General features: G+C 31.0%; 1 protein-coding gene across 1 annotated transcript in view; it reads left to right on the forward strand.

The window, feature by feature from the left end:
- LOC148941994 (teneurin-4-like) overlaps window positions 1-25,102 on the forward strand; it is a 212,770-nt gene that overhangs the window by 11,630 nt on the left and 176,038 nt on the right. The gene's annotated exons all lie outside the window — the stretch shown is intronic.

Here is a 25,102-nt window from a genome sequence, read left to right on the forward strand (position 1 = left end):
TCTGGTTGTAAACTATGTCTCGACTGGTACATTATGTATGCGAGAACTGTGATATCATTAAGCAAATTTAAGAAAGAGAAGCAACTGTGTTTTGCTGGAAAAGTAAATATTCTCCATATAAATAAACTTCGGTCAGCATTAGATGTCCTATCGAAATATATTGATGAGAACAAAATGCATCAGTGATTATTATTATTGTAATTATTTTAAATAAAACTGTGTATAACTCAAGAGTATTTTTTCTTTTTTTCTAAATTAGACTCGCGTATATTTTGAGTACAAAAAAGAGATTCTGATTATTCTGAATTTAGTTGTGAAAGTGTTAGGAACCTAAAAAAATTGATAGATTCGAAACAGATCAAATCATGAGGACTCTAGTTCTTATGGAAAAACATTTAATTCTAGACGATGATTTTCTAGAGTTGTCTATTCAAAGGAAGATATTTTCTCGGGGAATGCTTGTCGATATAATGAAAACTGATTCTCCATCATTAGACTATTGTATGAAACTTCTAAATCGTGGTCCAAATGCATTTACACAATTTATTGATATATTGATCACGACACAGCAAAATGATATTGTGGATATGCTTTTAAACATTAGTTTTTAGAAATTTAGGACTTTTTTTCGTGTTTTTTGCAAGCAATTCATACTATACCTTAAATGCATTCGAATATTTTCTTGATTAAACACAGCCGTGAATACATCAGATTGTTTTGTTATGCATTGAGTTGTTAATAGTAGTAGCACTTTCGTGTTTTTTGCAAGCCATTCATACTATACCTTAAATGCATTCACTTGGCCCAATGTTTACATAAAGTATTGGTTATTGGAGTATACAGAAGTTTTAAGGAGGAATTTTGTCTGATAGTTGGGGAGGGGAGGGTGAGTCGGAGGGTTACTCTATGACCTTTCTAATATTCTCAATAATCAAAGGTTCAAATGCAAGAACTTATTGATTTTCTTTAATTTATATAAAAATATCTAATCTATCGTGATGAAAACCACAAAGTAATGTATATTTTTTACATATTCTACACTTATATGTTGATTCATATCGATGTATATCTCTCCATACTAAAAACCAGTTCCGCTGCTTACACCAGTAGCATCGTTCGTCTTTGACTATATCGTCGGGGTTATGAGGATAATACGATCCTCCTTCGGGTTTCATTACAGAACTCTGAAATTAAAAGTATATTAAATTATTAAGAAGCCTATTTCCTTCATATGAATAATTTTAATTTTAAACTTAAAATATTCTAAATTATTGATTTTCATTATAACTTATTTTCTTTAAAAAATTGGGGAAAAAAAAAACCAACTTCACAATAAAGAGTAACAAGTTAAGGATGAGACAGACATTTGATCGTTTACATAATTAAATAAATAAAAAAATTATATATTTGAAATCAGCATAAAAATATGTTTCTATTGATGTATCCATGGATATAAAAATTCCATTTTTTTTATTTTAGGTTAATATTGAAAAGTGTCGCTCCTTAATTACAGTTCCTTACCACGAACTTTTTGAAAAAATATTAATTTCGTTCCTTAATTTCAGTTAAAAAAAAAAAAAAAACTAGCGATAAAACTTATTATAGTGACAAAAAAAATTATATATTAAACCTGTTAAAATCTAAGAAAAGTAAAAAAAAAAAAAAGCAAGCCACACAACCCAAATCATAGATTTCAGACAATACACACCCCAACGAAAGACTAAGAAATCTAGCTCCGAAAAGTACACTGAATCGAACGATATGATTTTGATTAAAATTCACTGACTTTTAGAGTGAGTTTCCTCCTTTATTCAAAAAATAATGCAAATCTTCTCAGGTGCATAACTTTTGATTGGTAAAACATCTTCTCAGGCGCATAACTTTTGATTGGTAAAACTAAATTTAATGAGTTGAAATCACTTATATATTTGAAATCAGCATAAAAAATATGGTTCTATTGATATATCCATGAATATCAAAATTCCAGTTTTTTAGAGTTTCGGTTACTATTGTTATGTTTTTATTGATATATCCATGGATATCAAAATTCCAGTTTTTAGAGTTTTGGTTACTATTGAACAGTGTCGCTCCTTACTTACCTTCTTATTTGTGGATTCTGAATATGGATATAAACAACATCAGTCACTATTTATAGCTGAATAGGACATGGTTGAACAAATAGTCAAATAGTCAAAAAACCTACTTGATCTAATGAAGTGGAACAGAAACTCACCAAACTGAAAAGATAAATGTAATAATTAACAATTAATAATTAGATAATGGTTTAATCTAAATAAAATTGCTTTTTACTAATACCGATTGCCAAGCAGTAAGAGGAAATTACAATTCTTACTTTTGGTTCAAATAATTGCATTCAGCATATGCGATAGAATTGACTATGGTACGAAAAGAACTCATAAAACTGCAGTTTCTATAAAAAAGGCTGAATTACAAAATCAAAATTAAATTGCATTTACTACTTTTCATTTAAACTAATACAGTTTCTATAAAAAAAATTGAAATTATTTCGTTTAAACTTCTATAAAGTTAAGTTAAGATGTTTATCTCCAATCCCCACTCAAGAATTTTGATCTGTAAGATCTGAGAAAAACTGGATTGTAATTGCATTCAGCATATGCGATAGAATTGACTATGGTACGAAAAGAATTCATAAAACAGCAGTTTCTATAAAAAAGGCTGAATTGCAAAATCAAAATTAAATTGCATTTACTACTTTTCATTTAAACTAATACAGTTTTTCTATAAAAAAATTGAAATTATTTCGTTTAAACTTCTATAAATTTAAGTTAACATGTTTATCTCCAACCCCCACTCAAGAATTTTGATCTGTAAGATCTAAGAAAAACCGGTTTGTAATTGCATTCATCATATGCGATAGAATTGACTATGGTACGAAAAGAACTCGTAAAACTGCAGTTTCTATAAAAAAGTCTGAATTACAAAATCAAAATTAAATTGCATTTACTACTTTTCATTTAAACTAATACAGTTTCTATAAAAAATTGAAATTATTTCGTTTAAACTTCTATAAAGTTAAGTTAAGATGTTTATCTCCAATCCCCACTCAAGAATTTTGATCTGTAAGATCTGAGAAAAACTGATTTGTAATTGCATTCAGCATATGCGATAGAATTGACTATGGTACGAAAAGAACTCGTAAAACTGCAGTTTCTATAAAAAAGGCTGAATTACAAAATCAAAATAAAAATTAAATTGCATTTACTACTTTTCATTTAAACTAATACAGTTTCTATAAAAAAATTGAAATTATTTAGTTTAAACTTCTATAAATTTAAGTTAAGATGTTTATCTCCAATCCCCACTCAAGAATTTTGATCTGTAAGATCTGAGAAAAACTGGTTTGTAATTGCATTCATCATATGCGATAGAATTGACTATGGTACGAAAAGAACTCGTAAAACTGCAGTTTCTATAAAAAAGGCTGAATTACAAAATCAAAATTAAATTGCATTTACTACTTTTCATTTAAACTAATACAGTTTCTATAAAAAATTGAAATTATTTCGTTTAAACTTCTATAAAGTTAAGTTAAGATGTTTATCTCCAATCCCCACTCAAGAATTTTGATCTGTAAGATCTGAGAAAAACTGGTTTGTAATTGCATTCAGCATATGCGATAGAAATGACTATGGTACGAAAAGAACTCATAAAACTGCAGTTTCTATAAAAAAGGCTGAATTACAAAATCAAAATCAAAATTAAATTGCATTTACTACTTTTCATTTAAACTAATAAAGTTTCTATAAAAAAAATTGAAATTATTTCGTTTAAACTTCTATAAAGTTAAGTTAAGATGTTTATCTCCAATCCCCACTCAAGAATTTTGATCTGTAAGATCTGAGAAAAACTGGTTTGTAATTGCATTCAGCATATGCGATAGAATTGACTATGGTACGAAAAGAACTCATAAAACTGCAGTTTCTATAAAAAAGGCTGAATTACAAAATCAAAATCAAAATTAAATTGCATTTACTACTTTTCATTTAAACTAATACAGTTTCTATAAAAAAATTGAAATTATTTCGTTTAAACTTCTATAAAGTTAAGTTAACATGTTTATCTCCAATCCCCACTCAAGAATTTTGATCTGTAAGATCTGAGAAAAACTGGTTTGTAATTGCATTCATCATATGCGATAGAATTGACTATGGTACGAAAAGAACTCGTAAAACTGCAGTTTCTATAATAAAGGCTGAATTACAAAATCAAAATTAAATTGCATTTACTACTTTTCATTTAAACTAATACAGTTTCTATAAAAAATTGAAATTATTTCGTTTAAACTTCTATAAAGTTAAGTTAACATGTTTATCTCCAACCCCCACTCAAGAATTTTGATCTGTAAGATCTGAGAAAAACCGGTTTGTAATTGCATTCATCATATGCGATAGAATTGACTATGGTACGAAAAAAACTGCAGTTTCTATAAAAAAGGCTGAATTACAAAATAAAAATCAAAATTAAATTGCATTTACTACTTTTCATTTAAACTAATACAGTTTCTATAAAAAAATTGAAATTATTTCGTTTAAACTTCTATAAATTTAAGTTAAGATGTTTATCTCCAATCCCCACTCAAGAATTTTGATCTGTAAGATCTGAGAAAAACTGGTTTGTAATTGCATTCAGCATATGCGATAGAATTGACTATGGTACGAAAAGAACTCATAAAACTGCAGTTTCTATAAAAAAGGCTGAATTACAAAATCAAAATTAAATTGCATTTACTACTTTTCATTTAAACTAATACAGTTTCTATAAAAAAATTGAAATTATTTCGTTTAAACTTCTATAAAGTTAAGTTAAGATGTTTATCTCCAATCCCCACTCAAGAATTTTGATCTGTAAGATCTGAGAAAAACTGGTTTGTAATTGCATTCAGCATATGCGATAGAATTGACTATGGTACGAAAAGAACTCATAAAACAGCAGTTTCTATAAAAAAGGCTGAATTGCAAAATCAAAATTAAATTGCATTTACTACTTTTCATTTAAACTAATACAGTTTTTCTATAAAAAATTGAAATTATTTCGTTTAAACTTCTATAAATTTAAGTTAACATGTTTATCTCCAACCCCCACTCAAGAATTTTGATCTGTAAGATCTGAGAAAAACCGGTTTGTAATTGCATTCATCATATGCGATAGAATTGACTATGGTACGAAAAGAACTCGTAAAACTGCAGTTTCTATAAAAAAAGACTGAATTACAAAATCAAAATTAAATTGAATTTACTACTTTTCATTTAAACTAATACAGTTTCTATAAAAAATTGAAATTATTTCGTTTAAACTTCTATAAATTTAAGTTAACATGTTTATCTCCAACCCCCACTCAAGAATTTTGATCTGTAAGATCTGAGAAAAACCGGTTTGTAATTGCATTCATCATATGCGATAGAATTGACTATGGTACGAAAAGAACTCGTAAAACTGCAGTTTCTATAAAAAGGCTGAATTACAAAATCAAAATTAAATTGCATTTACTACTTTTCATTTAAACTAATACAGTTTCTATAAAAAATTGAAATTATTTCGTTTAAACTTCTATAAAGTTAAGTTAAGATGTTTATCTCCAATCTCCACTCAAGAATTTTGATCTGTAAGATCTGAGAAAAACTGGTTTGTAATTGCATTCAGCATATGCGATAGAACTGACTATGGTACGAAAAGAACTCATAAAACTGCAGTTTCTATAAAAAAGGCTGAATTACAAAATCAAAATTAAATTGCATTTACTACTTTTCATTTAAACTAATACAGTTTCTATAAAAAATTGAAATTATTTCGTTTAAACTTCTATAAAGTTAAGTTAAGATGTTTATCTCCAATCCCCACTCAAGAATTTTGATCTGTAAGATCTGAGAAAAACTGGTTTGTAATTGCATTCAGCATATGCGATAGAATTGACTATGGTACGAAAAGAACTCATAAAACTGCAGTTTCTATAAAAAGGCTGAATTACAAAATCAAAAGACCATCGTTTATGGATGTTTAAGAGTGAACTCTAAGTACTATTTTTATGTAAACATTTGTTGTTGTTGTTGTTTTTTTTTTCTCAAAAAAAAATCTGTTAATACATTTAAGCAATAAATATCTTTCAGCCTAACCCCTTCATGTTCTTTAGAATAGTTCTATTGTAAGTAAGTAACAAACTCTTTCCTGAACTCACCTCTTGGATACACAATACAGAAATTTTCGTTAAAGAAATTATGAAAAAATCCACTTTTCAATCTAGAAGAGTTTAAGTGTCTTAAATTTAAAGGAGGGCTATCACCGTCCTGAAGACGAGGTTAGGTTCTTCGCACAGTGGATACCTAAGAACATACCTGATCGGACTTCATGCTTCAAATTGTAAGAACATACCTGATCGGACTTCATGCTTCAAATTGTAAGAAGGAACTGAATATACATCATACTGTTTTTAAGGGGTTTTATACGTATCTTGGATTAAGTCTCTTCTTAACAGTATTCTGCAATAACGCTACATCTTGGGATTAAAAGAGTCAAATTTCACCTTAAAACGCTAACATATCTGATCAAATAATTTAAGTCTTAGGATCAATTTCGTTTCAGAATCAAAGTAAGGATTTGAATAATGACTTCAGGAATTTGAGAAAAATCTGAACTAATGAGCCGTGTCGATCCTTACTTACAGTTCGTTACCACGAACACAATAAATTGTTTCAGCCAATCGTGTATCTCCCCCCGAAAAAATACTTTTCAGACAATCAACTTCAGACTAACTTTTTTTTTTTTGAAGGAGGAGGGAGGGATTTTTCCGTGGAGATGGAGGCCAGATTTACTGGCATTATTTAGAAAACGATAATGCAATAAATTAAAAAAATTTTTTTCAACTGAAATTAAGGATCAAAATTAAAAAAATTAGAACTAAGATAATTATTACGTATACGAAGGGGACCCCCCCCCCCTTTGGGGTTAATCTAGGTTCACTTAGACGCGCGCGTCTAAGTGAACCTAGATTAACCCCAAAGGGGGGGGGGGTCCCTTCGTATACGTAATAATTCTCTTCGTTCTAAGTTTTTTAATTTTGCTCCTTACTTTCAGTTGAAAAAACTTTTTTTAATTTATTGCATTATCGTTTTCTAAATAATGCCAGTAAATCTGGCCTCCATCTCCACGGAAAAATCCCTCCCTCCCCCTTCAAAAAAAAAAAAAAAAGTTAGTATGAAGTTGATTGTATTAAAAGTATTTTTTCGGGGGAGATAAACGATTGGCTGAAACAATTTATTTTGTTCGTGTTAACGAACTGTAAGTAAGGATCGACACGGCTCAATAGTTCAGATTTTTCTCAAATTCCTGAAGTCATTATTCAAATCCTTACTTTGATTCTGAAACGAAATTGATCCTAAGACTTAAACTATTTGATCAGATATGTTAGCGTTTTAAGGTGAAATTTGACTCTTTTAATCTCCAAGATGTAGCGTTATTGCAGAATACTGTTAAGAAGAGACTTAATCCAAGATACGTATAAAACCCCTTAAAAACAGTATGATGTATATTCAGTTCCTTCTTACGATTTGAAGCATGAAGTCCGATCAGGTATGTTCTTACAATTTGAAGCATGAAGTCCGATCAGGTATGTTCTTAGGTATCCACTGTGCGAAGAACCTAACCTCGTCTTCAGGACGGTGATAGCCCTCCTTTAAATTTAGGACACTTAAACTCTTCTAGATTGAAAAGTGGATTTTTTCATAATTTCTTTAACGAAAATTTCTGTATTGTGTATCCAAGAGGTGAGTTCAGGAAAGAGTTTGTTACTTACTTACAATAGAAATATTATAAAGAACATTAAGGTTTTGGATTAAATATATTTATTTATTAAATGTATTAACAGATTTTTTTTGATAAAAAAAAAAAAACAACAACAACAACAACAAATGTTTACATAAAAATAGTACTTAGAGTTCACTCTTAAACATCCATAAACGATGGTCTTTTGATTTTGTAATTCAGCCTTTTTTTATAGAAACTGCAGTTTTATGAGTTCTTTTCGTACCATAGTCAATTCTATCGCATATGCTGAATGCAATTACAAACCAGTTTTTCTCAGATCTTACAGATCAAAATTCTTGAGTGGGGATTGGAGATAAACATCTTAACTTAACTTTATAGAAGTTTAAACGAAATAATTTCAATTTTTTATAGAAACTGTATTAGTTTAAATGAAAAGTAGTAAATGCAATTTAATTTTGATTTTGTAATTCAGCCTTTTTTATAGAAACTGCAGTTTTATGAGTTCTTTTCGTACCATAGTCAGTTCTATCGAATATGATGAATGCAATTACAAACCTGTTTGTCTCAGATCTTACAGATCAAAATTCTTGAGTGGGGCTTGGAGATAAACATCTTAACTTAACTTTATAGAAGTTTAAACGAAATAATTTCAATTTTTTATAGAAACTGTATTAGTTTAAATGAAAAGTAGTAAATGAAATTTAATTCTGATTTTGTAATTCAGCCTTATTTATAGAAACTGCAGTTTTACGAGTTCTTTTCGTACCATAGTCAATTCTATCGCATATGATGAATGCAATTACAAACCGGTTTTTCTCAGATCTTACAGATCAAAATTCTTGAGTGGGGATTGGAGATAAACATGTTAACTTAACTTTATAGAAGTTTAAACGAAATAATTTCAATTTTTTTTTATAGAAACTGTATTAGTTTAAATGAAAAGTAGTAAATGCAATTTAATTTTGATTTTGTAATTCAGCCTTTTTTTTTTTATAGAAACTGCAGTTTTACGAGTTCTTTTCGTACCATAGTCAATTCTATCGCATATGATGAATGCAATTACAAACCGGTTTTTCTCAGATCTTACAGATCAAAATTCTTGAGTGGGGGTTGGAGATAAACATGTTAACTTAAATTTATAGAAGTTTAAACGAAATAATTTCAATTTTTTATAGAAAAACTGTATTAGTTTAAATGAAAAGTAGTAAATGCAATTTAATTTTGATTTTGCAATTCAGCCTTTTTTATAGAAACTGCTGTTTTATGAGTTCTTTTCGTACCATAGTTAATTCTATCGCATATGCTGAATGCAATTACAAACCAGTTTTTCTCAGATCTTACAGATCAAAATTCTTGAGTGGGGATTGGAGATAAACATGTTAACTTAACTTTATAGAAGTTTAAACGAAATAATTTCAATTTTTTTTATAGAAACTGTATTAGTTTAAATGAAAAGTAGTAAATGCAATTTAATTTTGATTTTGTAATTCAGCCTTTTTTATAGACACTGCAGTTTTATGAGTTCTTTTCGTACCATAGTCAATTCTATCGCATATGCTGAATGCAATTACAAACCAGTTTTTCTCAGATCTTACAGATCAAAATTCTTGAGTGGGGATTGGAGATAAACATCTTAACTTAAATTTATAGAAGATTAAACGAAATAATTTCAATTTTTTTATAGAAACTGTATTAGTTTAAATGAAAAGTAGTAAATGCAATTTAATTTTGATTTTGATTTTGTAATTCAGCCTTTTTTATAGAAACTGCAGTTTTATGAGTTCTTTTCGTACCATAGTCAATTCTATCGCATATGCTGAATGCAATTACAAACCAGTTTTTCTCAGATCTTACAGATCAAAATTCTTGAGTGGGGATTGGAGATAAACATGTTAACTTAACTTTATAGAAGTTTAAACGAAATAATTTCAATTTTTTATAGAAACTGTATTAGTTTAAATTAAAAGTAGTAAATGCAATTTAATTTTGATTTTGTAATTCAGCCTTTTTTAGAGAAACTGCAGTTTTACGAGTTCTTTTCGTACCATAGTCAATTCTATCGCATATGATGAATGCAATTACAAACCAGTTTTTCTCAGATCTTACAGATCAAAATTCTTGAGTGGGGATTGGAGATAAACATCTTAACTTAACTTTATAGAAGTTTAAACGAAATAATTTCAATTTTTTTTATAGAAACTGTATTAGTTTAAATGAAATGTAGTAAATGCAATTTAATTTTGATTTTGATTTTGTAATTCAGCCTTTTTTATAGAAACTGCAGTTTTATGAGTTCTTTTCGTACCATAGTCAATTCTATCGCATATGCTGAATGCAATTACAAACCAGTTTTTCTCAGATCTTACAGATCAAAATTCTTGAGTGGGGATTGGAGATAAACATCTTAACTTAAATTTATAGAAGTTTAAACGAAATAATTTCAATTTTTTTTTATATAAACTGTATTAGTTTAATTGAAAAGTAGTAAATGCAATTTAATTTTTATTTTGATTTTGTAATTCAGCCTTTTTTATAGAAACTGCAGTTTTATGAGTTCTTTTCGTACCATAGTCAATTCTATCGCATATGATGAATGCAATTACAAACCAGTTTTTCTCAGATCTTACAGATCAAAATTCTTGAGTGGGGATTGGAGATAAACATCTTAACTTAACTTTATAGAAGTTTAAACGAAATAATTTCAATTTTTTATAGAAACTGTATTAGTTTAAATGAAAAGTAGTAAATGCAATTTAATTTTGATTTTGTAATTCAGCCTTTTTTATAGAAACTGCAGTTTTACGAGTTCTTTTCGTACCATAGTCAATTATATCGCATATGATGAATGCAATTACAAAACAGTTTTTCTCAGATCTTACAGATCAAAATTCTTGAGTGGGGATTGGAGATAAACATCTTAACTTAAATTTATAGAAGTTTAAACGAAATAATTTCAATTTTTTTATAGAAACTGTATTAGTTTAAATGAAAAGTAGTAAATGCAATTTAATTTTGATTTTGATTTTGTAATTCAGCCTTTTTTATAGAAACTGCAGTTTTATGAGTTCTTTTCGTACCATAGTCAATTCTATCGCATATGCTGAATGCAATTACAAATCAGTTTTTCTCAGATCTTACAGATCAAAATTCTTGAGTGGGGATTGGAGATAAACATCTTAACTTAACTTTATAGAAGTTTAAACGAAATAATTTCAATTTTTTATAGAAACTGTATTATTTTAAATGAAAAGTAGTAAATTCAATTTTATTCTGATTTTGTAATTCAGCCTTATTTATATAAACTGAAGTTTTAAGAGTTCTTTTCGTACCATAGTCAATTCTATTGAATATGATGAATGCAATTACAAACCGGTTTTTCTCAGATCTTACAGATCAAAATTCTTGAGTGGGGATTGGAGATAAACATGTTAACTTAAATTTATAGAAGTTTAAACGAAATAATTTCAATTTTTTTATAGAAAAACTGTATTAGTTTAAATGAAAAGTAGTAAATGCAATTTAATTTTGATTTTGCAATTCAGCCTTTTTTATAGAAACTGCTGTTTTATGAATTCTTTTCGTACCATAGTCAATTCTATCGCATATGATGAATGCAATTACAAACCTGTTTTTCTCAGATCTTACAGATCAAAATTCTTGAGTGGGGATTGGACATAAACATGTTAACTTATATCTATAGAATTTTAAAATAAATAATTTCAATTTTTTTTTATAGAAACTGTCTTAGTTTAATTTAAAAGTAGTAACTGAAATTTAATTCTGATTTTGTTATTCAGCCTTTTTTATATAAAATGCAGTTTTATGAGTTCTTTTCGTACCATAGTCAATTCTATCGAATATGATGAATGCAATTATTTGAACCAAAAGTAAGAATTGTAATTTCCTCTTACTGCTTGGCAATCGGTAGTAGTAAAAAGCAATTTTATTTAGATTAAACCATGATCTACTTATTAATTGTTAATTATTACATTTATCTTTTCAGGTTGGTGAGTTTCTGTTCCACTTCATTAGATCAAGTAGGTTGTTTGACGATTTGACGATTTGTTCAACCATGTCCTATTCAACTATAAATAGTGACTGATGTTGTTTTATATCCATATTCAGAATCCACAAATAAGAAGGTAAGTAAGGAGCGACACTGTTCAATAGTAACCAAAACTCTAAAAACTGGAATTTTGATATCCATGGATACATCAATAGAAACATAACAATAGTAACCGAAACTCTAAAAACTGGAATTTTGATATTCATGGATATATCAATAGAATCATATTTTTTATGCTGATTTCAAATATATAAGTGATTTCAACTCATTAAATTTAGTTTTACCAATCAAAAGTTATGCGTCTGAGAAGATGTTTTACCAATCAAAAGTTATGCACCTGAGAAGATTTGCATTATTTTTTGAATAAAGGAGGAAACTCACTCTAAAAGTCAGTGAATTTTAATCAAAATCATATCGTTCGATTCAGTGTACTTTTCGGAGCTAGATTTCTTAGTCTTTCGTTGGGGTGTGTGTTGTCTGAAATCTATGATTTGGGATGTGTGGCTTGCTTTTTTTTTTTTTTTACTTTTCTTAGCTTTTCACAGGTGTAATATATAAGTTTTTTTGTCACTCTAATAAGTTTTATCGCTAGTTTTTTTTTTTTTTAACTGAAAGTAAGGAACAACATTAATATTTTTTCAAACAGTTCGTGGTAAGGAACTGTAAGTAAGGAGCGACACTGTTCAATAGTAACCGAAACTAAAAAAACTGGAATTTTGATATCCATGGATACATCAATAGAAACATATTTTTATGCTGATTTCAAATATATAATTTTTTTATTTATTTAATTATGTAAACGATCAAATGTCTGTCTCATCCTTAACTTGTTACTCTTTATTGTGAAGTTGGTTTTTTTTTTCCCCAATTTTTTAAAGAAAATAAGTTAGAATGAAAATAAAGAATTTAGCATATTTTAATTTTAAAATGAAAAGTATTCATATGAAGGAAATAGGCTTCTTAATAATTTAATATACTTTTACTTTCAGAGTTCTGTAATGAAACCCGAAGGAGGATCGTATTATCCTCATAACCCCGACGATATAGTCAAAGACGAACGATGCTACTGGTGTAAGCAGCGGAACTGGTTTTTAGTATGGAGAGATATACATCGATATGAATCAACATATAAGTGTAGAATATGTAAAAAATATACATTACTTTGTGGTTTTCATCACGATAGATTAGATGTTTTTATATAAATTAAAGAAAATCAATAAGTTCTTGCATTTGAACCTTTGAGTATTGAGAATATTAGAAAGGTCATAGAGTAACCCTCCGACTCACCCCCCCCCCCTCCTCAACTATCAGACAAAATTCCTCCTTAAAACTTCTGTATACTCCAATAACCAATACTTTATGTAAACATTGGGCCAAGTGAATGCATTTAAGGTATAGTATGAATGGCTTGCAAAAAACACTAAAGTGCTACTACTAGTAACAACTCACTGCATCACAAAACCATCTGATTTAGTCACGGCTGTGTTTAATAAAGAAAATATTAGAATGCATTTAAGGTATAGTATGAATTGTTTGCAAAAAACACGAAAAAAAGTCCTAAATTTCTAAAAACTAATGTTTAAAAGCATATCCACAATATCATTTTGATGTGTCGTGATCAATATATCAATAAATTGTGTAAATGCATTTGGACCAAGATGTAGAAGTTTCATACACTAGTCTAATGATGGAGAATAAGTTTTCATTATATCGACAAGCATTCCCCGAGAAAATACCTTCCTTTGAATAGACAACTCTAGAAAATCATCATCTAGAATCAAACGTTTTTCCATAAGAATTAGATTCCTCATGATTCGATCTTTCTCGAATCTATCCATTTTTTTTTTTAGAGTCCTAACTCTCTCACAACCAACTTCAGACTAATCAGAATCTCTTTTTGTACTCAAAATATACGCTAGTCTACTATAGAAAAAAAGAAAAAATACTATTGATTTAGAAACAGTTTTATTGAACATAATTACAATAATAATATTCACTGATGCATTTTGTTCTCATCAATATATTTCGATAGAACATCTAATGCTGACCGAAGTTTATTTATATGGAGAATATTTACTTTTCCAGCAAAACACAGCTGTTTCTCCTGCTTAAATTTGCTTAATGATATCACGTATCTAGCATACATAGTGTCCCATTCAAGACACAGTCTACAGCCAGCAGTTATTTCCACAGCCACATTGGGTAATTGTATATCGTTGCTGCTGCTGCTGTCGGTTCCATCATTAATCTCCAATAGTGTAAATGCACCACTCATTTTTTTTCTCCACTAATATCCTCTCAAATAAAAAACTATTCTCTTTGAATCCAATTCTCTTACTAATATGAATTGTAGTGAAAACCATTCCTTATATTCAAATCCTACTCGCCAATCAAGTTATACACGTTCCTCTTGGCAAAGAGTGTGATGATCTGTAACTACTAGAAAAACCTGTTTGTACGGGGGCCTCTTAGAATTCAAAAGACCTATTCTACTACCATATGTGGCTTTTAGGCGACCAGGGCCATGTATGTCGTCTGGTAGCCCTCTAGTTTGCTTTGGTCTTTTCCATTTGCGGTTGAATTAGCCATATTTTAGACATTTATAACTAGTTGTTCAATATTGCGTATTATATCTACCGCCAAGTCGACTATTGTTTTGTGAAGTTTGGCCTAATTGTGTGCAGCTATACCACTGAAGACTGTAGCGTCTTCTTTTTACAAACATGATACACATTTGATACCGCACGTACTGACCCTAGGAATATACGTCAGAACCTTAGTTTAGTTGCTAGTGGTCGGACGACAAAAAAAAAGGTTTTTCCATAGGCTCCTCGTGATGTGTCATCGGTATCGCGCGTGCGCGAAGGCTGAGTATGAAAATCTTGTGTGGCTTTAAATATGTGTCACTTATTTTTAATGGCGAGTATAGTGTTTGTCGATACTGTATATTCTGTCTACTGTGAGCTATACTGACGATTTTCAGACAAATATTTAATTATTCGGGACCATTACCAAGATAATACCCAAATGATCGGTGGACAAAAAAAGTACAACACTATTATATATGAAAATTCTGAGGGGATATGGCCACGCCATGGGGTATTTAATAATATGGCTTAAAAATTCCGGTAAGGCTCTGATTTCAACATGGTATATCATGTCCACAATGTTGCTAATTGAAATGAACATATGACGCTACCCTTTGATGGTTTTAGGCCCTTAAAAGAGCGCTGGAGCTACAAATTTATGATCAAATATCGAATGAGCCCTGTTCAAGTTTTAACACTATCCACTCAATACCATGAGCCCAGAAAAAATGACATAGGGTTTACGGATTGCTTTTTACTAAGTCTTATAAAAATATTCCATAACCAGGACTACGGTTTTGATATACAGGTTTCCTACCCAAATTAAGAGATTGCACAAACAAAAAAAAAGATTTTTTAAAGAGCCATTAATAAGCGTTTATGGAAGAACATTAAATCACTCAGGTGTCCATACTTTCGTGTTTGACAACTCTGCGCAATCCGAAGCCGTGGATTTTTCTCTCAAAAGTTTTCAGCCAATTTCGTCGAGCGGAAACAATTTGTAATTCGACTGGCTGTTTAACAAAAGTTGACAGAAACCAGATTGCCTTGCTCATTAAAGTATTTGTAGATGATTTTACCATGGCCAAAACTGAGAGAAAGATCTAGTGGGGCCAATTTTCAAAAATACTCGAGAGGAGGGGGGAAGAGCCTATTTTCAATTTTTAAAGAAGACAGAAAAATCTTTTTTTTTCATATCCATTGGGGCAGTATTTTTACGGTACTATAAAATATATTTTCCAAATCTACGGAGGGGCAGTTTTTGTTTTCATTGTTTTTAATGAAATAAGGAGAGGTATTCGCAAAAACCTAGACGGGACAATTACCTCCTCTTCCCTTAATTGAAACCCCTGGAAAGATGAGAAAGAAAAAAGTCTACTAGTAGTTAAGAAATAGATCTGAATTTTCTCGACCAGATTAAGATATACTATTTTCTAATTTAAAAATTCTGGTCTCAGATTCCTATAGTTATATCTTATGAATTATTAACTAACGCTGGGTGGTGATCGTGTCAGCTTGAGAGGGGGAAAATGTGTCCTCCATAGATTAAAACAACTTTTTTTTAGAAGGGGGATTTTCATTGAAAAATGTTCTTTTTTTTGTATATTCATTTGAAAGATTGAAAAAAAATTGCCCACCCCTACATTTTGAAAAATAAATTTTGCCTCCCTCACCCTTGAGCTCCTGGAAATTGACACCACTTGAGGATACAAATGAGGCTACTTGACTATTATATTGGAACCTTGTTCAATCTTCAGTAGGCCATTATAAGACATTTTTGCTCAAGTCTGTGAACTATATATGAATGTCTCGACCCAGATGTGCCCATACATCCCAATCCTAAGAGGATGACTAGAATAAAAATTGCTGGGGGAAGTCTGACATCCTCCCCTTTGAAAAATCTTACTCATTACAATTAGACTCAGCTCTGATAATGTAGCAAAGTTTTGTCTTTCAGGCTACTCACAATTTGAAGCCGATAATGGTGATAAAAGGTTACATTTCTTCTCAGCCCTGCTGACAATGAGTCTTAATCCTCAAATCGAAAATGTTTCCTCCCAATTTTTTAAGCAGAAATTAAATAACTTCCTGGTTATGAAGTTAAACATTCTCTATTACCAGGTGTATTAGCCTTAAGACTGCAATTATATCTGGTTATATGCATCACAATTGATCCTCTGAACGTACTAAAATCTACTGATGAAGTTGCAAGATTATAGTTCTGCAACCAACTAAGTGTTGCCTGCAGTATTTGTTCAGCAACTAAGTATTGGATGACTATGGCTCTCAAAATACTGCCTCTTATTGCTTCATTTTCTAAACACAGCAATTAACTATGGCTTTTCTTTAGTTGTATCCTTGCGAATTGATGCTACCGATGGGATTAATTTTTTTTTTAGCTTTACAGACAGAGAAGTGGCGTATTCAATGGTTTGTTATTTGAGCTAGCGAGTTGTTGACTCTGGCTCCCTCGTAACTAAACTCCGTCGTACCCTCATGCTCCTCGTATTGACCTGAATATGGTAATTAGCGCTAGCCCAGTGTCCATAGTTTAGCATCTTGAATAGCTCGTGAATTTAAGCGGTTCACCAGATTCCATGATTTTAGTTTCCACGCTTCCACCCTCCATTGTGTGGTAATTAGTATCAGGGATGGTAAATAGTTCTGTAAAACGGGTATCGTGTTCAACACACCCTACTCCTCGTTATCTGGCAGTTTCAAGGCAAAAATTTACTCTGGTTCAGCGCAGGCAGAAGGCACGAACCCCCTAGATTTTTCACCTCCCCGGATCTTAAAAGATATCTTTCTGTGGCATTTTCATTGAGAATGCCCTTTTAGGTATTTTTACAGAAAAAAATAGAAAACAAACGACACATTTAACCCCCTCCTAGGTTTAGGAAAATACATCCCCCTCCCCCACTGAATACACCATTTTGCCCTGAATAAAATAGTGACTTGAAAAAATGCATTAGAGGGTTGGATTTTTCGCTGGTGCAGAAATTAACGAATAACATCAAAATGGTAAGCATATGTATTCATATTTACTATAGCGGTGTCAATTGACGGGGGCAGCCGTCAACTAGATTTTTGCCCCCGCCCTAGACTTTCCAAGTAACTCTTTTGATCATATTTTCATTTAAAAGTGCAATTTTTTTATTTTCATGGAAAAAATAAAATACGACAAGCTTGCATCAGCCCCCTTGATTACGAAAAAAAACATTTTACCTCCCCAATCCCCCTAAATTTTCATGAATTGACGCAACTACTTTCCTTCTCGCGCGATATTTGTGAAATGGAGATAGTAATGAGGCTATCAAATTAGCATCAATGCCTCAAAAGTTTTGCATAACTTGTGGCTATTCTAATTAAAATATGAGTGAATTTGGCAGAAAATCGCCCATCAAGAGAGTTTGGAATATTCAATGCTATGTACTGTCGAAGTTGCAACTGGCCCTACCCTTAATAAGTAATGCATTACAACTGTCTGCGAACTCATAACCTCACATGTATAGGCTCAAAGAACTTTGGTTCTACTGGCCTTATGCTAATACTGACCAAAAGCAGCGGTTTATTATACGGCGATACTTGCAAATTAAACCTGCTAATTTGAACTCAGACTGTAAATATTGACGACTCGACCGATGGCTTCAATCAGGTCCTTACCCAATATTTTTTAGGGGGGGGGGGGGGGTAACAAATACATTTTAAAAACGTACCAAAAACTTGTTTATATGCATTTTTGTTACGTTTTACGAGTCGGACAGACATTTTGGGGGGAGGACTTCTATTCCAGCAACTAACCGTTGCCACTATGCAAAACCATTGTGGTTTTAATGTACTTTTAAATTTATTTGCGGAAGCGGTAAATGAAGGTTTACTCACCGTTTGCTGATTGGATATCGCCATACTAAAAGGGTCAATATAAATGAAAGCATATCTTGAGCTTTTAATTTAAAGGAATAAAGTGGTCTTTTAATCAATTCATTAGTTCTGTCTTCACATTTTAGTCCCTTGAAACGTTTACACTTAGGATATTATCATTTAAATATAATACTCCCCCCCCCATGGATACCATGCACCTTGATAGGGTACCTTCTCTGCTTTAAATTAAAGAAATAATTAACTTTTTAGCATCCCTGCTTTAAAAAATAAATAGATTTGACATTCTATTATTTAAATATAATATCTTCCTATTGCCCCCCCCCCTCTGGATACCACCTTGATAGAATACCGTCTCCACTTCAATTTTAAAAAAATGGCAGAAATAGCACCAGTAAATGCTAACAGTGCATAACTAATAGCTATTTCAATTGAAATACAAAATTCATTCAGTAGCAACCTACCCATCATAAAAATTTCAACTATTGAAAAGCTTCTATGTATTGTCAAAATTGTAACAGATCTTTCTCGCCCAAGCTCCTAATAAATAATGCATTGCAAGTGTCTGTGAATTAACAACCGCAGATACCCTTAGCTAACTTGAGTAAAATCAAAGCCATTACCGCTTCCCAGTTCCTCAGTTAGTTCTTTTGTCTAAGCAATAGCACTTGAAGCCTAGAATTTATACAGTCATTTCAAAGCGAAGGATTATTACCTTGTCACTGGGATTTCCTTCAGGGAATTTCCTTAGAAGAGATAAGGAAGGTTCTTCATTCCTAAACGCCAATGTAGATGAATTGAAGATATAAAATATCATCTTCTCCACTCCCAAGAAATTCGTAACATCAGATTACATTTGCATAGGAACTAGGGCTGCAATTGAGAATTTAACAATATCCAACGATTCGCCTGCGAAAACCCTGAGATGGGATAAATATCGCCAAATGCTAAATAATAATAATGTTTGGTTATTTACGTATTATACCGACCACACTCAAGAAGCCAAGTTAGGTTAATCACAATGAAATATATCAGAATATGATAAAAATATAATACTTTAGTAACAAAATTATGGAAACTACAACAGAGAATTGTGGAAAGCAGGCCACACAGAACGCATTATATTAAATACCTAACCTAACATTAGCTAGCGCAACCACCTCTATACACTGTTGGATTCAGACGGGGGGGGGGCACCCCCAGATTTTTTCTGGTGTCCTCTTTCCCTGTTTTTGTTCTTTTACCACTCTGTTTTTTTAGAATAAATTTGTCAGGTTGGTCAATCATTGACACCTTTGTCACATTGGGCCCCCCAAGATTTTGCTCTATATCCACCCCTGACTCTATACATTAAATATTTAGTTAAAATATACCTGCATAGTAGTCTATCTCATTCAGTCTAAGCTGGTTATCTCCCAGCGCATACATAGAAACCGGTTTTAAACAGACCAAGAACAGCAGTTTGGTCGGTATAAGTTTGGTCTTGTATTTCCTTTTCGATCTTAGCGTGATGTTTAAAATATTTATATATATATATATATATATATATATATATATATATATATATATATATATATATATATCCAAAGATCCCAGCCTCAGAATTGAAATCCCGAAATTTTATGAAAAGTCTCAGGGACGAGGAGGCCTGGTAGTAACATTATCGGTAGGCATACCATTAAAACTTTTTACAAAACGTATTTCATAAGACTTACCCGAGGTGAGCGTACAAAGTATGCATATATCTCTTGCCTTTGCCACCTCCCCCTTCCTTACGATGATGCCAATTCCTTACGATTATTTAACTTTTGACAAATTCCTACTTCTTCAACCTTCAAAATGATTTAATAATTATTCATCAACTATTGACACTTATTTTCTTCAATAGGGGAGTGCCTCCGAATAATCCAAGATTTTTTTTTTGAATCCATTCCATTCGAACTCAAGATTGTTCAGTTCTTTATTGCCTTTTAGAAAATAAATGCATATAGCATTTTTGTTACGTTCTTACGGGTAGAAAATTTTTTTGGGGGGAGGGGGGTCATCTTAGGGGGATTCCCTTGGCATCTCAAAACTTGTGATTTTTCCTATCCCAAATTGTTCTCATAACTTGCTAATTATTTACGATTATTCGACTTTTGACCAATTCCTACTTTCCTCATCTTTATGAGGACCTTTCAAATTGATTTAATAATTATTGACAATTATTTTCTCGAATAGGGGAGAACCTACGAATAATCCAAGAAAAGTTTTTTGAAACTTTAGCATAACAGGGAATAAAGGGGGACTAGACATGTGTGCATGAAGTCTAAAAATAACTACACACAGTATCTAATAGTGAAAATACTATAATAGAAAATAAGATTAGTTTAACAAAAATCATCAAAAACTAGTTTATATGCATTTTTGTTACGTTCTTACGGGTAGAACTGTTTTTTTTTTTTGGGGGGGGGCTCCCATGGCATCTCAAAACTTGTGATTTTTTGTCTATCCCAAATCGTTCTCATAACTTGCTAATTTCCTAAGATTATTCGACTTTTGACCAATTCCTACTTTCCTCACCCTTATAACGACACATCAAATTGATTTAATAATTACTAATCAATTATTGACAATTATTTTCTTGAATAGGGGAGCGCCTTCGAATAATCCAAGAAAGGTTTTTTGAATCCATCAAACAGTTCGTGGTAACGAACTGTAAGTAAGGAGCGACCCGGCTCAATAGTAACCGAAACTCTAAAAAATGGAATATTGAAACCAATAGATACATCAAAAAGAATGAGATTTTTAGCCTGATTTCAAATATATAAGTTTCATGAAGTCTTACCTATTCAAACTTACGCGCCTGAGAAAATTTGCCTTATTTACGAAAAAAGGGGGAAACAACCCCTAAAAGTCATAAAACTTTAATAAAAATCACACTATCAGATTCAGCGTTTCCAAGAACCCTACTATAGAAGTTTCAAGCTCCTATCTGCAAAAATGTGGAATCTTGTAATTTTTTTTTGCCAGAAGAAAGATCACGGATGCGTGTTTATTTATTTATTTTTTTTATTTTCCCAGGGGTGATCATAACGATCCAGTAGTCCTAGAATATCGGGAGAGGGCTCATTCGAACGTAAATCAAAAGTTCTAGTGCCCTTTTTAAGTGACCAAAAAAATTGAAGGGCAACTTGGCCCCCTCCCACGCTCATTTTTTTCCCGAAGTCACCCAATCAAAATTTTGAGATAGCCATTTTGTTCAGCATAGTCGAAAATCTAATTAATATGTCTTTGAGGATGACTTAATCCCCCAAAGTTCCTGGAGGAAGGGCTGCAAGTTATAAACTTTGCCCATTGTTTACATATAGTTTTGGTTATTGGGAAGTATACAGGCATTTTCAGGAGGAATTTTTTCTGGTGGGGAGGGGGAGGGGGGTCCGAGTAGGGGTTATGGGGGAGAATCTCTTCATGGAGGATGTTTCCTAGGGGGAAGGGACATTCCTATGAAGGGGCGCCGGATTTCCCAGCATTATTTAAAAGACGATCAGATATTAAATAAAAAAAATTTTTTCAACTTAAAGTAAGGAGCAACATTAAAACTTAAAACGAACAGAAATGATTACGTATATGAGGGGGTTCGCCCCCTAGTCGATAACTCGCTCTTTACGCTAAAGTTTTTTTAGTAATTTAAAAAGAGCTATATATTATAATTAAACGGCCATTATGATTCCGGGATTTTTGATTCAAACAAAAATTGAACTTTAGCGTAAAGAGCGAGGTATTGACTAGGAGATGAACTCCCTAATATACAAAATAAAAACATACAAATATAGAAATTCGTTACGTAAGTTAATTCGTAAGTTACGTCAGAACAAATTTCGAGAAAGCCATTTAGCCAAAAAAAGGAAAATTAATATGTGAATTTTGTTTTAATTATTCATGTACGGTGAGCCAAAATCAAAGCTGCATTCATTCAAAAACGTTCAGAAATTAAATAAAAAAAACAAGTTTTTTTTAACTGAAAGTAAGGAGCGACATTAAAAGTTAAAACGAACAGAAATGATTCCGTATATCAAAGGGGCTGTCCCCTCCTCAACGTCTCGCTCTTTACGCTAAAGTTTGACTCTGTTTTGCAAATTTATTTTTGAAAACAATAAAAAACCTTAGCGTAAAGAGCGAGGCGTTGAGGAGGGGACAACCCCTTTCATATACGGAATAATCTCTGTTCGTTTTAAGTTTTAATGTCGCTAGTAGTAAGCGCCCAATTCGTACAGAACCTAAATGCAAACTTACGCCTGAAGGCATAGATATGTGTTTAGGTTTTCAACGAATTGGGGTTACCAGGGTCATTAGCAAAGAGGTATCATTTCTATAGAAGCTAGAGTAATTTAAAATATCATATGGAATTTGCTTGAAGGTATATACTGTGAGTACGCGCCCATACCAAACAGGTTGGTTATAATCTGTTCTGCTTCAAGTTTTTTCTGTCACAATTAACTGAATTTCTATTTCATGACATACAAGTTTTTTTTTTTATGTTAAATACGTGTTGGAAAAACCGGTGGATCTTTTTTAGAAGGTAATTATTTTTGTATATATTCAAGTTTCAAGTTAGATAACTCAACAGTTTGGAATAGTTTATTGAACATAACACAACTGACATTTTTTGTAATTACATAGAAAAAATGGATAATTCAAAGCAATTTCTGGTGAGTAAAAATTTTCTCATTATTAAAAAGAAATTTTCATTAAGTTAAGGAAGAAATTATTTCCATACACTAGAACTAAGGATAATTATATACTTAGAATTATATTTTTTTTAGGATCTTAAACCTATAGATAATTATCCTATAGTTTTAAGCTTACGGGGGCTTTTTTTTTTTTTAGGTTTTTTTTTTAAAATAATTACAGGCCAGTCTGCATTTATGGTGTGATTTTTATCATGATCAGTTAACCTTTTTAGGGGTGTTTTTGAAAATACTTCCAGGCCAGTCTGAATTTTCGGTTTGATTTTTTATAATTAAAAGCGGCAATTTTAATTTTTTTTTTGAAAAAAAAAAAAAAGTGCTTATATTTAGATAGGGAAATTTGGTTTATAATAAAATTTTTATTCTTTTAATTTATTAATTTTTAAAAAAGATTCATTTTTATTAAAGTGTGATTTTTTTTTTATAAAGATAAGTGGTTTTTTAGGGATGTTTTTTTTTGAAAATATTTCCTGACCAGTCTGCGTTGAAGAATCTCTTCCTGAAATTTAATGCTTTCAAAACCCTCACCCCCCATTTCCTCAAAAATAAAATTTGTTACCTTATAACTCTATTTAATAAATAACATTGTTAGCTATACTTTTGATTTAACGGACCTAATTATCTCGTAAGAGGGAGTAACTGAGCCGTGCTAATTAACTTTTCCACTTCTTAAATTTCTATTTATGTCTATATTTGATTGAAATCTGATAGTTTTAATTGACTGTCATATGCAATTATTCTCCATTTTGTTTAATAAGGAACGCAAATACTGATTTTTAAGTTTGAATTTAAAGATAAAGTTTTTTATTGTTTGAAAAAAAAAAAAAAGTTGTGATACAAGGTCAAAATTTAGCGTAAATAGCGATGCGATGAGGAGGGGGACAGTCCCCTTCATATAGGGAATAATTTCTGTTCGTTTTAATGTCGCTCCTTACTTTCAGTTTAAAAAAAAAACTTTTTTTTATTTAATTTCTGATCGTTTTTTAGTTAATTCAGCTTTTATTTGCAAAAAAATTTTAATTTTCTTTTCCTAAATGGATATCTTTACAAATTACCTTCTATATTCCTGTATTTTTCTTCTGGCAAAAAATAAAAAATTTTCATATTTTTTCATTTTTTATGTTTAAAGATATTAACTTTTTTTTTCGTTTCAGATTTAATCGACTGGTATTTTTTATAAAAAAAACAGAACATGTGTTGGTTGTGGTACCCCCTATTTAAAAAAAAAAAAAAAAAAAAAAATTTATATAAAAAAAGACATTTCGGTTTCGAGTTAAGATTTACCGATCCATCATTATACCCATATATTTTTTTTTTTAATGTTTTTTAAAAAAACCACCCCAACCGCGAGCCCAGTCGCATGTAACCCCAGACAGCACTGTGAGTCCTAGCACAATACATCATGAAAAGACACCCTGGCACATTTTCTAAGATTCGAGCGCTAGAAGAAAACAGATAAGGTTGCTTATAAAAACACATGAAAAAGATAGACATTCACTTCTATTTAAAGGAAGAGATGTGAGGCGCTATGCGCAGTTAAACAATGCAAGGAAGCATCCTATAGTTTTTTTATGCTAAACTTCCATTTGGTCTGAGAATGTTAGTTTCTAAAATCAGTATTTTTTTTTTATTTAAAATAAAATTATTTGACTTTTTAATACTCACACTACTCAAAGGGTTCAGATATTCTTAGAATATATTTTATATCCTCGCCCCCTGCGATATAACCTATTCATCACTTGAAAAGGTCATTTTTAGCCTAATTGCGTAGGTACTAAAGGAACATTGAACATTTTTTTTCTGATTTTGTGTGTTTTCGCAAGAAAATAGCTGGTCTTTAGCAAACTTAGCCAGAGCTAGTTGAAACTCTGCATAAATATCTGAATTTTTAGCCTAATTGCGTAGGTACTAAAGGAACATTTAAATATCTTCATTTTTAGCCTAATTGCGTAACTACTAAAGGAACATTTTTGTTGTATCTATTAGTATCAATATTCCGTTTTTTAGAGTTTCGTTTACTATTGAGCCTTACATGCCTG

The sequence above is a fragment of the Artemia sp. Qi Xiang Cuo genome, chromosome 17 (assembly GCF_049724085.1).
Source record: "Artemia sp. Qi Xiang Cuo chromosome 17, ASM4972408v1, whole genome shotgun sequence".
NCBI classification, from domain to species: domain Eukaryota; kingdom Metazoa; phylum Arthropoda; class Branchiopoda; order Anostraca; family Artemiidae; genus Artemia; species Artemia sp. Qi Xiang Cuo.